At 50.1% G+C, this 9,158-nt stretch overlaps 1 pseudogene across 1 annotated transcript; it reads left to right on the forward strand.

Annotated features, from left to right (window-relative positions):
* Positions 1 to 320: 320 nt before the first annotated feature.
* LOC103585761 lies at positions 321 to 4,927 on the forward strand (annotated as a pseudogene). The gene is made up of 3 exons (XR_550103.1): positions 321 to 683; positions 1,094 to 1,257; positions 4,815 to 4,927. The product of XR_550103.1 is annotated as a 60S ribosomal protein L29-like (transcript).
* Positions 4,928 to 9,158: the final 4,231 nt, after the last annotated feature.

Below are 9,158 nucleotides of genomic sequence, written 5' to 3' on the forward strand. Positions count from 1 at the left end.
ATGAGGCAACAAATTTCAGCTGCAAGGACCCAAGAGCTATCTTGCTGGTTCTGAGACACTGATCCCTGTAGTCCTCAGGGGCAGCCAGGCAAGTGCGCAGCTGGAGCCCCCTCAATGTCTCTCCTCTATTAAGAGTGTGCTGGTCAAATATTATCCCATTCTATGGGTGCCATGACGTGATTGTGGTTAGGAAGCAGTTATCTAAGACATCGGTTCTCAAATTTGACCTTAAATTAAAATATCCTGGGGATCCTCTAAAAATCCTGATGCTCAGACCACAGCATATACCAATTAAATCAACATCCCTGATCTTTCTCTTCCAGTCCAGGAACTTTGGGAGCCACGGGTTACTGTGCAGACATGGCCAAGTCCAAGAACCACAGCGCACACAACCAATCCCAGAAATGGCACAGAAAAGACATTAAGAAACCTCAGTCACAAAAATATGAATCTCTTAAGGGGAAAGACCCCAAGTTCCTGAGGAACATGCTTTTTGCCAAGAAGCACAACAAGACAGGCCTGAAGAAAATGCAGACCAACAATGCCAAGGCCATGAGTGCACGTGCTGAGGCTATCAAGGCCCTTGTAAAGCCCAAGGAGGTCAAGCCCAAGATCCCAAAGAGCACCAGCTGCAAGCTTGATTGTCTTGCCTACATCACCTACCCCAAGCTCGGGAAGCGTGCGCATGCCCTGTATTACTCCATTTTGTGTTGCTATAACAGAATACCTGAAACTGGGTGATTTATAAAGAACAGAGGTTTATTTGGCTTACGATTCTGGGACAGCTGCATCTGGCACGGGCCTCAGGCTGCTTCTACTCATGGCATAAAGTGGCAGGCAGCCGGCAGGTACAAGCAGATCACATGGCGAGAGGAAGCAAGAGAGAGAGAGAAGGTGCCAGGGTCTTTTTAAGCAACAAGCTCTCACGGGAACTAATAGAGCGAGAACTCACTCACTACCCCTCATCTCCCAGGGAGAGCATTAATCCATTCATGAGAGATCCGCCCCCATAATTCAATCAGTTTCCAACACTGCCACATTGGAGGTAAAATTTCCATATGAGTTTTGGAGGGGACAACACATCCAAACTCCATCATGCCCTCATTGCCAAGGGTCTAAGGCTGTACCAGCCAAACATCAAGGCAAAGGCTCAAACCAAAGTCTAGGATGCAGTTTCAGCTGCAGCTCTGGTTTCAGCTTCAGTTCCAGCTCCAGCTCAGGCTCTGAAAGGTGCCCAGGCCCCACAAAGGCTCTGGAGTAGAGGCCTCTCTCTGCCAATATGAAGACAGAAGGAATGATGTGACCCCTGCGCTGTTGTGTGGGGCTGCTATATTTCTGTGCTGCTTGTACAAGTAAACCTGAGGCAGGATAGATAAATAAATAAATAAATCAGCATCTCTTGAGGATGAAATCAGCAATGGTAGTTTTTAAAGCTCCCCAGGGCTGGCTCCTTATCTCAGTTGGTTAGAGCATGGGTGTTATAACACTAAGGTCAAGGATTCAGATCCCCATATCAGCCAGCCACCTAAATACATAAATAAAGCTCCCAAACCAATGTGCAGTTGAGTTTAAGAACCAGCAATCTAGGCCAAATCCTTTATATCACAGATGGAGATGCTGAGGCCCAGAGAGAAGGGATTGCTCAAGGTCACACAGGATCACACAGGAGGAAAGTGGCTGAACCCAGGTCCTCTAGTGCCCGAGGCAGGCCTCCTCTGCTGCACCCCACCCCCGCATTGCTGTGGGCACTGAGCTGGCAGACTGATAATCCCACGTGGATCATAGAGTTCTTGGCTCAGGGCTGGTTCCGAGAAAGACTGTGGGACAGGCCAACAGAGCCCCCTCATCCCACTGTGTCCCCCAGTCAAGCAGCTCCTAATGCCTCAGTGCAGAGCCCAACCTAGAAATTCTCCAGGCTTGACCATTACCCTGGATTTAACAGGAGCTCAAGGAGATGGGGGCCGGGTGGGGCTTGGGGCAGGATACTACAGGCAGATGTGCTATAGCCCAGCGAAAGAACTGGGGCAGGCCTGGAAGATGATTTCCTTGACCCCACCCTGTGGGGCGCCATCCTTGCTCTCCCCACCCTCTGATGACGCGCTGACCCCTGCCCTCCACCTCACTTCCATCACCCCTGATGAGGAGGTGACGGAAATCCATTTCCGGCAGCCTGAGGGCTTTCAGCAACTTATTTTCATTCTGGGGTCAGGCTGATTCTGATAGGTCCATCTAAGGCCCGGGTAGGCCCTGTGTCCTGTCTGGGAGGGTCTCACACACACACACACACACACACACACACACACACACACACACACACACAACAGAACTCTGGAGGAGAGAGGGGGCGTCCTGGGGGTCAGGGCATTCATGGCCAAATGCCGCCTTTGTGGGGGGTGGTCATAGGGCAAGACAAAGAGCTGAATGGAGGAATCGATCCTTCTGTCCTCTTCCTCCCTTGTCTTCTAACCCAGTGGTTCTCAGTTCTACTCACACATAGAATCACCTAGGAAGCTTTTTAAAAATGCTGAAGCCTGGGCTCCAGCACCGAGGGAGTTCAATCTAAGTGTTCAATTTAAGTCTGGGGAGAGGCTGGGGCATCAACTTTTCTATCTCCCCAGGTGATGCAACTGTGCAGCCAGGAATGAGAACACTTGCCTGATGGAATCACCCACTGGGCAGAGGGTCAGGGGAAGAGCCTACCCTTTCTGGGCTGCAGGAAGGGCAACATAGCCTGAGACCCCTACTTCACGTGCATCATCAATCCAATGCAGTAAAAAGCCGGGGGTTAAAGAGCAGGGGCAGATCCTCCTTCTCACTCCTTCATTTCCTTGCCTTGGACAATTTATTCAGCTTCTCAGAGCCTCAATTTCTTCATAAATAAAGTGAAGAGAACAGTTGCCACCTAGGAGGTACTTGTGATAATTAAGTGATTAAGTCTACATAGTCCTGTGCATGTAGTAAGCAATCAATAAAAGGTATCCTTTTTTTTTTTTAAAGATGACCTGTAAGGGGATCTTAACCCTTGACTTGGTGTTGTCAGCACCACGCTCAGCCAGTGAGCAAACCAGCCATCCCTATACAGAATCCGAACCCGTGGCCTCGGTGTTATCAACACCACACTCTTCCGAGTGAGCCACGGGCCAGCCCCAAAAGGTATCCTTTTATTATAAAACATGAAAGCTGACTTGTACACCCATGTTCACAGCAGCATTATTCACAACAGCTAAAAGGTGGAAGCAACCCAAATGCCCATGGATGAATGGATAAGCAAAACGTGGTACATACACACTGTATTAGTCCATTTCTGTTGCTTATAACAAAATACATGGAACTGGGTACTTTATAAAGAAAGTGAAATTTATTGCTTATAGTTTCTGAGGCTAGGAAGTCCAAAGTGCAAGGAACACATCTGGTGGTGCAAAACAGTGACCCAGGTGTCTCACATTGCAAGATGGTGAAAGCAGAGACAGAAAGAGAGACTAACCTTCTCATTCATTCTCTTTTTAAAGCCCTCCAAACCGCACGTATGGCCACCATTTTTAATCTGTTCATTAAGGTATGGTCCTGCAATCTAATCACCTCACCAAGGCCCCACCTTTTAATTACTATAGTAGGATCTCTCACCCTCCCAATAGTCACAGTTGCGGGGGTCAAGTTTCTGATACATAAAACTTGGAAGACACAATTCAAGCTTCTATGAGTTTGGGGGGGACACTCAATCCACTACGCACACAATGGAATATTATCCAGCCTTAAAATGGAAGGAAATTCTGACACAGGCTACAACACAGATGAACCTTAAGGACATTATGTTAAGCAAAATAAACCAGTCACCAAAAGACAAATATTGTATGATTCCACTTATATGAGGTACCTAGAGTAGTCATATTCACAGAGACAGAAAGTAGAATGGTGGTTGCCAGGAGCTGGGGAGAGAAGGGATGGAGAGTTAATATTTAATGGGTACAGAGTTTCAGTTTTGCAAGATGAAAAGAGTTCTGAAGATGGATGGTGGCAATGATTGCACAGCACATGAATGTATTTAATACTGCTGGAACTATACACTTAAAAACGGTTAAGATGGTAAATTTTATGTTATATGTATTTTATTACAATTTTTTAAATGAAGGAAAAATAAAACAAAATGAATAAAAGCTGGAATTAGTGATACAGCTGATCTGTGGACCCGTGGCCCTGCCTTCAGGCCTCCCCTTCTGAGATAGATGCAGGGGGACAGATGCACAGTAAATGAACTCAGGATTTGTACCAATAATAAACAGGAAATAATAGATGGGTTTAAATATTTATATGCTATGCAGGCTTCAGGGTAAAGACACTAAGGGGAAAGGCAGGCGGGGGTAGGAGACACAAAGAGAATGTAAACCTTACTAGAAAATGGGGGGGGGTGTTTAAATATGGATTTCAAGTGCACTCATGGAGACAGGGAGTAACAGTGCAGGAGGGGGAATCCCTGTCCAGACCCAGGGAGAGTGTGCCAGAAGCCTGGTCCACCCGTTCCTTTCTTCCCCTGGAGATCCTTGTTTACTCTGTTAGACTGAAAGAGAATGTAATCAAATTATGACTCGTTATTCTAAATGACTGTTTCCAGTGGGGAAATCAGGCAGGGAGGCTGGAAAGGGGAAACACGTTGTTTTCCAGAACACTGTTTGTTTGCTGTTCTCCAGCTCCCTCTGTCCCCGAGCCCTTTCCTCCCTTTATGCCTTCCCCTGTCCTGGCCTCTCCCTCCCTCCATCCTGGGCTCTGCCCCCCCCCCCCCCCCCCCCCCCCCCCCCCCCCCCCCCCCCCCCCCGCAGACACAGGGTTGGGGGAGCAGAGCAGGACTTCTCAGTCCCAGCAGGTAACCATGGGTAGGACAACAAGGAATATCCTGCACCCTGCCCCCAGCTTCTCTACTGTCACAACATGACGCCCAAAAAAGAATTTTTCCAGCCCCTCCCACCTCCCAACCAGAGAGCAGATTCAATCCCTCTATTTCTAAAAGTCAGGTCACTTGATTGATTAGGACTCTGTCTCTAACTTGCTGGGTCACTTTGGGCAAATCACTTGTCCTTTCTGGAGCTGAGGGGGGAGTGGGGAGTGTCATTCCAGAAAAGGAACCTCCTCTGCCTGCCCTTTCCTGCCAGGACTGGTGTGAAAACAAGGGGTGACCACACCCATCGGCGACCCTCAGATCCCAGACACCCAGAGCCTGAGGTGGGTGAAATACACAGGCCCTCAGTGATAGGGGCAGCAGCTGGGGATGTGGAATGGCCCCATGCCCTGGACCCCCACAGAGATTCAGGGACCAACCTAGCCTGGGAGCAGTGAGCTAAATGTCCCACTAAGGGCCACCCTATCCATCCCCCTGCCTCCACTCAAGCCTGCATGCAGTTTCTCACAGAGGAGGCTAGTGGACATAGGTCCCTTTGAAAGGTCAAATGGGCTAAAAAGGGGAAAGAAAGCATTCTCCCTCTCCCTCCATTCTGGCCAGCTGCTTTCCAACCACCCAACAGAAATGAACAGAGAGACTGGCTGCACTTCCTTCCCTGGGTTCACACATTCCATGGCCTGGCAGCTCTTAGTGATAAATACATCGGAAAATCTCATCCAGGGTCAAAAGGAAACAGTGAGCAAAGGGCAAAGGTGGCATTTTTTTTTCCTTTTTGTCTTTTTTACTGACCGGTAACGGGATCGCAACCCTCGGTGTTGCGCCCGCACCGGGGACCAGCAACGGGATCACAACCCTCGGTGTTGTGCCCGCACTGCGCTCAGCCAGTGAGCGGGAACCAGTCTCCACATGGGATCCGAACCCTCGGTGGGAGCGCCGCCGCGCTCCCAAGCGGTGCACTCTCCAGTGCACCACTGGGCTGGCCCATGAACAGAGAGACTGGCTGCACTTCCTTCCCTGGGTTCACACATTCCATGGCCTGGCAGCTCTTAGTGATAAATACATCGGAAAATCTCATCCAGGGTCAAAAGGAAACAGTGAGCAAAGGGCAAAGGTGGCATTTTTTTTTCCTTTTTGTCTTTTTTACTGACCGGTAACGGGATCGCAACCCTCGGTGTTGCGCCCGCACCGGGGACCAGCAACGGGATCACAACCCTCGGTGTTGTGCCCGCACTGCGCTCAGCCAGTGAGCGGGAACCAGTCTCCACATGGGATCCGAACCCTCGGTGGGAGCGCCGCCACGCTCCCAAGCGGCGCACTCTCCAGTGCGCCACCGGGCTGGCCCAAAGGTGGCATTTTTCCAAATATATTTTGGGGGATTATTTTTGGTGGTTGGTTGGTATGGGGATCCAAACCCTTGACCTTGGTATTACCAGCACTATGCTCTCCCAAGTGAGCCAACCAGCCAGCCCTACACTGAGTTGTGACAGCTCTCTCTCCCTCTCTCCCTCTCTCCCTCTCTCCCTATCTCCCTCTGTACATGGAGCATATACCACGTGGGCATGAGTAGCCGTGTCCCAGGCAAACTCTAGTTTACTTTATTTTTTTATTACTAACCTCACCTGTAATAAATTTACCCTGAAACTGTCAGATCCAAAGCTCATTCAGAGGTGTTCACGAGCCAGGAAGGATGACATTGAGGGAGTGTCTTGACTGTCCCTGTCCTGGCCCTGCAGTCTTCTCACTGCCACACACCACCCTCCACCCTCACCCCTACCACTCCACCCTCACCCTCACCCCTACCACTCGCACCTAAGTGGCTGTGCAGGAACAGCAGGACCAGAGTGAAGAAGTGAAGAGGAAGCTGAGCTTCACTGGCTCCCAGGCTCTACCCCCCCACCCCCGTGCCTGCGCAGCCCCAGTGATGGAGGGGAAGTTCTTTAGCCCTAGAGAGAGAATTGTGAAGTTGCAGGAGACCTCATACACCCCCTTGCCCAGCCTTTCACTCTGCAGATAAGGGAAGTGCAGTCAGAGCAGTCCAGGGAGGGGTCCCAGGCCCCATGGCCAGTCAGAGGCAGGTCTCCTGACTCTGCTCATCAGCAGTGACTCCCCAGGCCTCCTTCAGCTGTCTCCTTCCTCCCCCTCCCACCACCACTTGATAGCTTTTGTCTCCCTCCAGTTCTTTCCAGGTTTCTGAGGAAAACCATTCCATACAGTAGTGTTCTCCAGGGGCCCACACCAGCTAGTTCCTAAGGGTCCTCCCTCTCACCTAGATACGTATTTCTGGCCTGTGGTCCAGGTGATCTCCTGGCCCTCTGACAACACCCATAGCAAAGCCCAGGTTAGGCTGGGAATTTGTGGGAGGACCTTGAAATCTCCTCCGGACTCAGACTAGGCCTTCTAGCAGACCTCCTAACATATCTGAGTGACACATCAGGGCTTACCCTCAGCCCATCCCACCTGGTTACTCCCCAGATTTCATTTCTTGCAAGAAGAGAAACTGAGGTTCAATGAGGTAAATGTAAACTCCAGAGCCCCACGACTTCCATTTCCGCATACCTGCCCAGAAGCCCTGACAGCTAGAGATAGCTCTAGAACTAAGTTCTGGCAAATGGGATATAAGCTAAAGATTGTACAACTTCTAGGAGGCAGGTTAAGCCATTCTTCATTGTTTCTCCTTTCTGCTCCTTGAAGTACATAGGCATGATAGCTGGACACAAACAATCATTTGGGACTCTGGGAAGCACGGCAGTAAGCTAGAAGGAGCCTGGTTCTCTGACTACATCAGAACCCTTTGCCGTTGAGTTAAGCCACAGCTACTTTGGATTTTCTGTCATGCATAGCTGACCCGACTCCTAACTAACACAGTAGTGAACATTTATTAGTTTTTCTGCCCAGCACTTTCCCTTTTTCCCCTTCTTTGAGGAAACTCCTCTTCATTTGCCTTTCCTGCAGCTTCTCCATACAGTTTCACTGGGGCCTGCCGGTCCTAGTATCATAGCCCCTGTCTCAAGGCCAGGCACTGCTGGCAGCCTCATGGGGGAGATCAGTGCGTAAGCAAAGCCAGCGTGCAGACGGAAGAAAAGGCAAGAGAAGGGGAGGAAGGGCAGGGTAGCGTTTGAGTCTCTGGCCACCCTGTGGCCCCACTTGACTCTGCCCACCCTGGGGAGGGAGCAAATGTCCTTCTACGAGCTGAGTGACTGTCACTTACATGGGGAACATGTGGAACAACATGTAATCAAGTAGCCAGAGGTAGGAACAGACTAGCTCTGGGGTGGCAGGAAAGAGAGAGACAATATGCGGAGAGATCAGAGGGAGGAAGCCCTGACAAAGGAGGTGAGACTTGGGCCAGGCCTTGAAGGAAGGGAGGGCTCTGAGTAGCAGATGAGGGACGGCACCACTCAGAGGAGCACTGTGGGGGTGGAGGAGGGGAGACAGTGAGGGCTCGGTTCTGAGAGTCTGTGTAGGAGAAGAGGGAAGAAAAGATAGGAAAGGCAGGGAATATTACGTCATGGAAGGCCCCAAACGTCAAGCTCAGTAGTTGGGACTCTGGTTAGCCGTCCTCAGACTTTAGTATTCCAGGAGTTCATAAAAACACAAATTCAGAGCCCTGTCGTGAGAGGTTCTGACTCACCAGGTGTGGGGAGAGGCCCACAATTGTGCCAGAACTCCACCTTATAAAGGCCAACTGTGGGCAGCGAGATGCCATCAAGCAGGAAAGTGACCAAGGGTGTTTAGGAAAATTAGACAGTAGGCAGTAGAGCAGATTGGAGGTGGGGAAACTGAATGGGAAAACTGAGGTATGGGAAGGTGGTGGGAATTGAAACTGTAAGGAAGGGGGAGAAATTATGAGGTAACTTTGGAATGTATGAAATTTACTTTGGAAATGGGGGTGGGGGGGCAGTTCATGGTGACTCTGTGAGTGACCAGGAGACCAGCAGCACTGAAAGCATTTGTCAGGAAGGTGGTGGTGGCCTCACTGTGCATTGAAGCTCCTTCAGAAGAACCAAATAGAAACTTCTATAGGCAGTTGGAGACTGGAGCTCAAAAGAGGGTTGGATTTGGGGTTTATTAGCTTCAAGGAGAGCACTGAGGAGTGAAAATGGGTGAGATCTCTGAAGGAGAGCAGAGCAGGGAGGAGACAGCTAAAGACTAAACTCCTACCACTCCAGGTTACAAGGGTGGGCCTATTTATGGAATCAGAATTCTAGAACCAGATAGGATTCCTTACAGATGGAGATACTAAGAGATACTGAGACCCAGAGAGCAT

Source organism: Galeopterus variegatus, unplaced genomic scaffold (assembly GCF_000696425.1).
Source record: "Galeopterus variegatus unplaced genomic scaffold, G_variegatus-3.0.2 Scaffold269, whole genome shotgun sequence".
In the NCBI taxonomy this organism is placed as follows: domain Eukaryota; kingdom Metazoa; phylum Chordata; class Mammalia; order Dermoptera; family Cynocephalidae; genus Galeopterus; species Galeopterus variegatus.